The sequence below is a fragment of the Strongylocentrotus purpuratus genome, unplaced genomic scaffold (assembly GCF_000002235.5).
Source record: "Strongylocentrotus purpuratus isolate Spur 01 unplaced genomic scaffold, Spur_5.0 spur5_scaffold_5, whole genome shotgun sequence".
NCBI classification, from domain to species: domain Eukaryota; kingdom Metazoa; phylum Echinodermata; class Echinoidea; order Camarodonta; family Strongylocentrotidae; genus Strongylocentrotus; species Strongylocentrotus purpuratus.
The window spans coordinates 11,082,666-11,091,055 of NW_022145611.1; positions in this window are offsets into that span (position 1 = coordinate 11,082,666).

The following is an 8,390-nucleotide window of genomic DNA, read 5'->3' on the forward strand; positions in this document are numbered from 1 at the left end:
ATAAAAGTAAGTTAGTATGAAGTTTTTGGTTCCCTTCAAATTTAGAAAGTGAGAACAAAAGAAATGGGTTAACCGTTAAGAAACGATACACTGGTATTGCCTTCGTGCTTTATACCTATTAATTGATCGCAAAAAAGAATAGCACTGTTTTTTCTATATAAATGCACATAGTTGTCACATAAATTGTTCTATTCCCTTCAATGAATTCTCTATGTGGAAAGACTTGTTTTTACAAGCGCAAACCATAACTTGAGAAAGGGCATGAGGAAATCACTCTTACTAGGTATTACACACCAAAAATAAGTACAACAAACACATGTTATTTGATGATTGCAAATGGTCAAGCTTCATGAAAGCTTCAAAAAACAAAAAACAGAATTGAAATCGGTCAATGCGTTGTGATTTTATACCATTTCTTTGATATCGCAAAATTACCGAAAAACCTGCCAGAAATGGTCAAATTGGCAAAATTGGCAAAAATGGCAAAATTCGACAAAGTTGACAACTTAATTCATCATTTTCTTGGGCGCAAATAATAAATTAAATTATCAGACACTAAAATATCATCTTTGTGGTAAAAAATACAAAAAAGAAAATTCATATATCTATTACCGTTTTGAAAACAGAAGCAAACAAAATAAGTCATTTTTTGCCATTTTGGGGAATCTGCAGATGTGAAAAAGTTGTGAAAATAACTAAGTCCGTCGAATTAATATGCGCATAATGTAATCAAATCAAAACCGAACATGATACATCAATGAAACCTATGTATATCAGACAGGTATGGATTTTTTTTTTTTTTTTTTGAAAAAAAAAAATGAATATTCATCAATTATGCAAATTAGGTCATTTCAGCTAATTATGTATATAGGAAAGTCAAACTGTTTATTTTGTCGGCATTTTTTAAAAATCATATATTTTATAGATCATATTTACACCAAATATTAACATTAAATTCCAAATATTTTTGCAATGCCAATAAAATATGGCGATGGAAATTACTTGGATCACCGTTACAGCTATTTCCTCATTATGTTTCACAAATTATTTAGAAAAACCGAACAAATGATTAGAATTTGCAGACTTTCAGCTACATCACAGTTTCTTTTTAAAAATGTCAGATTTGAGGATTTATGACGATTTTCCGAGAAACCATTCAATTCAACAGGCCATAACATTCCACAGACACTGAATTAAAAAAAAAAAAGTTCGGTGATCCTAATACAGTTGTGGCTACCTTGAGTGTAAATAACAAATTGATTTAAAGAGTGAAACATATGAGGATATTGTATTTTTGTAGGGGAGTTTTATACATTGAAGTGCATTTTCACCACGCAGAATAACAGTCAATGGGCGATCAGCGGGCCACGTCACACATGGCTGAAAAGACAATATTCTAATTAATAATTTAACATATTTCCCACATGCCTATAACAATGAAATAAAAATGTAAAAATATTGTTCAGTTTTTTTTTAATAAATTTACGAAAATTGCTATTTCTACCAACTGACTGCTGTTGTGCCTGCATGGGACAGACTGTGTGCACAGGCAGTGTGATCACCCTACTCTTACCTTGGAAAGTAATGGAAAATTCATGATCATAGGTGAAGAGTGCCGGAATGGAATATCAGACTCGGTTTTATTCGTATAATTATTATCATTGATTAAACTTAGAAGGTTGGCGCAGGTAAAGCGCTGGATGCCGTTCAAGTATTTAAGAATATGGTTCATGCCTGTCGCCATTTATTATTATCATTTATATTATTTTTTTTCTTCATCATCATCATTATAGAAATCAACATCATTATCAAAATCACCATCATCATTCATATTATCAGTTATCCATAATTAGGCCAATCTACCAAAACGGAAAAAATGAAGATAAAATAAATAAAATGCACATCTCATTATTTAGTTACAACTCGCCTTCGTGTAAAAAGAGCCCCCCCCCCCCCACCCCTTCTCTCTCATCCCATAGCTTCTGTTAAGGGGATTTTGTTTTCAGGCCGCAAATGCCTTCAAAGTGCATGGTTATTGCTCTTATTCTTATCTATGACATTTTTAGTGCCCTTTTAGAACCTAAAATTGCTATGAAGGTAATTTTAGACCCCAAAATGTGTGAAATTTAGCCAATACGAGCATACCAATTCAGCTCCACTTTTAAAAAAACACGGTGACCGTTAATTAATTATTTAATTAAAAATAACAATACATGGGCCGGCTAGTTGTGCGTATAGTACAAGCAACACGAAAATGCCAACACAAAAGCCAACATCGGCTTTGGCTGAAACACGACGTAAAAAACGTTATTTCGTTTTTTCAACGGTTTTTTCAATTTTTTCGAAATATCTAATATAGGATTTCCCGGCCAAATTCGCGTGTTTGTCATTCGAAATCATTTACTTTGCATTTAATTTAGCGCAGATCAGCTGTGCCATGCCAATTATCATTCAATTTTCCAGTTTTTGTATTTAATTAAGGATATTGGTCAAAAGGTTTCATAGATCTGTCATTCAATTTAGAAACTGCTCAACTTGCCAAAGCGTAATTTGTATCATTCAAATTAACACTTGTCATTCGTATTCGTAATATTTTTATTCAAGTTAGGCATGTTAGGGGGAAGAATTGCAACAAACTTTTACAGTTTTTAAATAATGCAGTTAAAATGCATGATTTGCCATTGGGGTCTAAGCCGTTATTCCATTTATTTATTTTCAGGACAATGCAGATGGGTGTAGTCAGACATAAAGTAAAGAAGGGGCGAAATCAAGGGATATGGCATTTCTGCAGGGACATGTTCATATACCCAGGAAAGGTGGGGCCCCCTCAATCGCCCCCCCCCTTTTTTTTTTACTACAGACTCGGAATTTTACAAAAGTAATTCACATCGTCTCTTATACCCAGCACACCCCTCTGTTTTTCTTAAAGAGTTTCATAGTTTACTTGCCCGCCAGCAGATCGATGGCTAAAGACATGGCTTAATAATGAATCATGTTCAAATTGTTGACTCTAGTCCCTACCCCAGTCACAATATTGTACCCTTCTTCCATAATGAAATTATGATGAAACTATGATAAATTTATGATGAAACATAAGACAAACAACTTCCTTACATGATCATTTACAAATATACTGAGACCATCAGGTCCATAGATGCAAGTCGTTTTTTTCTTCTTAACAATCAAACTTAACTGCTGATGAATATCAGATAAATCTAATAAGTATAAGTGTATAAATGCAAGAAAATTAAATATGGTGAAATACACATGAAAAAACAATCTTGAAAGAGAAAGAATGAGCTATAAAAAGTGTGTAATAAACGAGAAATGTATATTGACCATCAATTTAAGTGCACAAAGTGCTAATTTGAATGCTACAAATGAATTAGAATGCTAGAAGTACACCGTCGCGTTGTCAGAAAATCGTGTTGCGCCAAATCGAATGACCAAATAGCGAAAGAAGCCACATTGTTCATTAATTTGAATGAAACATACGTAGATTCTAACGAAAATTCCATCGATTTGAAAACTAGAAAAAGGAATATAAACCCGAGATATACCTGACTGCACTAAAACCGTCGAATTTGAACGCAAGACAAATTAATTTGAATGACAAACTCGCGAATTTGGCCGGGAAATCCTATATTTGTGGTGGTACACAAGTATTAGAAATCGTTATATTTCAGCTGTCTCTGAACCGATTTTGATCAAACAAAGATGATTTTGTCATTTAAATATTATGTTTTTTCAAATTTGACACTCAGTTTTTCATTAACTCACAAAAAAAAATTATTTTGTGTAGTGCCCTCTGCAACAGAACTCAACTATCCCTTTAACCAAGTACATCTCAGATTCTCAGTTATACCATGGGTTATAGCGTGAAATCAATATGCATGGTATAATTCCCAATCATTATATTACGGGCGAAAACAAGGGCATGGCAGGCAAGGATACAACCTTTCCCTGGATATTGAATAGCCGTGTCTGGCCTAAGCACACCGAAGCTCTTCTACTTGCACCGAAAACACATAGTAAAATAGTACTCTCACAAAAAGCATAGGCCTACATCGCAATAATTCTTCACGCGTGGACAGTATCACTATCAGCCTAAATTGTTTTGCAATAAGTTACTAACGAAATGATCACCGGTGCATTGCTCTTAATGAATGGACGTGTTGTGTGAATACAATTTCATCCAAAGATCTCACAAAATATACATAAATACATGTAAAGAATCGAAGTGCATTTCGAATGAAATAAGCCATACTGTAATATGCTAAATGATCCTAAGTTGCAACGGACGCTTATTAATATGGAAACTTAAACGTTGCAAGTCTTAGATCTTTCAAATAATAGATCAGTGTCATTATCTGTGATCTCAAATAGTCGAATAACCGAATAACAGTAGTAATTGCATATTCACATACAAGGGAAGGATTTTGGCCTATAGGCAGGGTCTTAATCACTTTCGAGGATGTTTTAATAGCCTGAGTAGGATTGGGTGTGTTTTCTTGCCATCGTTTGTTCATTCAGATTACATCAATAATTTCCAATAAACACCAAAATCGATATTGCCTCGCCGAGGGCATATCACCTTTGCGCATTGCAGCATATCGTTCCGCCTCCAACCTTTCAACGAAAAAGCAAAATGACTTTATGAAGGGTGGACGATGTGACTGATTCAAAATTATCATAATGAGGATTTTTTTTTTAAAGGTGAAATTCAAAGAAAATCACAAATATGTCAACTAATGTATCACTAGAAACTGGTAAGATAACAGATGGCCATAGTACCAGTTATAGGTCAACTACATATCGGGTGATTTATAAAAAAATACAAATACAACCACCTCCATAGCAGCTGGGATATACGAGAGATTCGCCGGAAAAATAACGATGTTTTAATGACGTCACTATATGGACCAACACTGCCCAAGCAGACGACATCTCATAGAGAATGTACATAATTGCAAAGCTATTATTTCTCAAATTATAATGAGTTTAGTGTATATAAATGTAATGGCGTGCCAAACCATTCAAAAAGGGATATGACCCGATTCTGATAACTAAAATCTTTTGCTTGTAAATACACAGGATAGGGGTTAATTAACAATCAAAGAAACCAGACTTTCAAATTGAAGACCCCCGGAATGATATTAAGAACGGCATTTGTTCCCTCTTGAAACGCCGAACATACCCCTGTGTGTGCAGCTGAATATACAATGGCGTCTTATTTTGTTTACAAGCTACAGATTCCTTTATTTTTGTATCGCTGCATTATTTTGTCTTCAAAATAAAACCATGCGCGGGGTTTAGAGTGAGGCAATAGAATATACATTTAGCCTGACGGTAGTGAAGTAGAGACAGAACTCAAGAGAAGATGAAAATGTGTGAGATGTCATGGGGCATCGTCTGCTTGTGCAAGTCATGTCCATACTGTGATCTCACACATCTCAGCAGCGTTCGGAGAGCTCTTCAGGTGCTATGCCGGGGCTGTATTTAAGCGTTTTGTAATTTATAATAATCATTACCTCGAATGTTTCCAAGCATTGAATTTTGATAACCTTGTCGAATCAAAGTTTCAACTTTGCAATAATGACAATAAAGTTAGTTTTTTAAATCAATGAATATCTACTTTAAGAAGTGGGGCGGGCACCCACAACATTAGGATGTTAATACACCTAGCTATGGATACATGCTTTAGCGCCAGTCTGTACTAAGATACCCCCCCCCCCCCCCCCGCCGGATACCCCTCATCTCGATCTGACACGACTTATCGTAGAATTGAACATAAGAACATTTTCTCAAGAAACTAGACGATGAACTTGTACTTAAAGAGAAGGTTGAGTTCTGGGAAGAGGTGAAAAATAATTTGTGAGCGTTATCATTCTTATTATGCAAGTGTGGAAGAACATCAGATAAGACATGTTCCCTGAAAAGCATGGCTCTTCAAATGCCTTCATATTCTAAATATGTCATGTAACATCGTAAAAGTCCGGGTAGGATTTTTACCCCATGTGTTCGTGTAGTCCCATATACATCTTTCTGTGTACAGTGTTTGTAACTTTACCAAGACTTGGCCAAATTTCTTATCATTTTGATGATTCCAGAACCTTGCAATACACACAAATTCTTACATGCTTTTCTGGTCGATTCCACACCGTTTCTTTCACAATGCAATCGCATGACCAGAACTCAACTTCATCTTTAATATTTATAAGTTTTAAATGAACTCATTAAAATTAACACATTGCCCTGTCTCCATAGCAGAGTGCAGACACCATTTGTGAATAGTTGATGAAAGGGAAAATAGAAATTTGGGAGTCCAGTCGTAAATTATAAGCTGTAAAGCTTTTGTTCGATCTGCAAATACAGATAAAAATAACGATGCCAGATTTAATCATTCGTGTTACACAAGATACAATACTAAATATCTGAATAAACCAAGTAGGCCTAACTGTATCTATAAAGATTCATTTAAACACATTTTGCTTTTTTTCCCCTGTCTTTTGCTGTTGTTGTTGGTATGTTTTTAGTGCATGCCAACCAACTTTCAATTACACTGTAATATATGAATATTCTTTTTCTGTATTTGTGATTATGTTATATTTATGTTACCATGTCAAATTGTTTAGGACTGTTAATTTTGATGTATCACTCATAGGCCTTTTTAGGCCTGCCGTCTGATGACGGGTGTGATTTTTTAATAAAGAAATAAACTAAACTAAACTAAACTATAAACTGTCAATCCTGTCCTCGAATTCAATGTAACCAATGGCTACAACTGAACCTTTTGCATTTCCTAATATGCACTACTTTGATAAACTTCATATTTTGAGTTTCTCAAACTGACTTGACTTTCCTTAAAACAGTTTACTGCCAATTAGCATGAACAAAAATAACTGCAAATATCTCTATCTTGCATCCATACACAAGCTTGATTGTTCACATATATCTGCATAGGATAAATTCGTTCTAAAAACCTCAGTACTAGATTGTCACTTTAAATGTATTGTATGACCTTCCACTGACTTTGACAGGCGCTTAATTTGCACATTTCTGCTCGCCTATTTTTCCAGTAATAATCTAGAGATTGAACTTTATATACAAAATACATCTGGAATTAACTGTAATTCACACCTGCACTAAAGCCTTTTGAGTTCCATTATTAACTCTTCAAATTAATAAACACTTTCTTTCAATTCTTACTCAAAATACCATGCCAGAGGTACACAGCTTTACCTTTTCAGCAAGTCAAATTTAGGTCTATAGTGTCTTGCAAGCTAAATCAAATTCTACAGACCAACTTTTGTTACCCAAATAAGCTGCATAAAATCCAAGATATTATTCACGATATAAAAAAAAACATCCTTTATCTTTAGGACATCTATAAATGAACTCTGTTTACTTTATAAATGCGTAAACATGACTTGTGTGACTTTTAATGTAATTCTGTTTCGACTATTATTTAACTGGAAAAACACATCGGACTTAAAGTACGTCTCATGGGCGCGGACATTTTGGAATCAATGCCACACGTGTACTGAGTTTAGTACAGTTCTTTAGAGTCCAACTTGAATTTATCTTATTTTCCGTTTTATGAGTTCATATTCCAGTTTCTATTAATCTGAACACTCACTTCTGTGGAGGGACAAAACTTCGTCGGGAATACCGGTACGGTAACTGACGGGTTTACTGGTAAACTAGACTTGACTAGAATTATGACGGCTTATTGCTATGACCCTAGAACAACATGGCAAAAGTGACAAACTTGACCTATGGTATAGCTTTAAAGTCCAAAAAAGAGAATATTTAAATTAAGTAAAAGATCTTTGCTCCGGGAAACAATAATATACTTTAAAAATGAGGACAACTAGGCAATTACAGCGTTACAGTAATTTGTATCGCACTGCGGATCATAATAATCATTAATTCCACCCCATGCACCTCTTCCGAATTCTTCTCTCTATCTACCTTCTCTCTCTCTCTCTGTGCTCTTCCATTCAATTCCCTCTATCCGTCTCTCTGACTTTCTCTTCTCTCCCCATAATCACATTATCATCATCACTATCACAATCACCTCATCGTCATCGTTTTCTTATTGTTACAGTTATTGCGATCACCATAATTGTCACCATCATCTTTATCATCATCATCTTCATCATCTTCACCAACATCATTATCATCATCAACTTCACCATCATCATCATATTCACCGTCATCATCCTTATCATCATTAACTTTACCATCATCATCACCACCATTATTATCTTCACCACCACCATCATCATCATCATCATCACCTTCACCATCTTCATCATCATCCTTATCATCATCACATTCACCATCATCATCATATTCACCATCTTCATCATCATCATCATCACCAC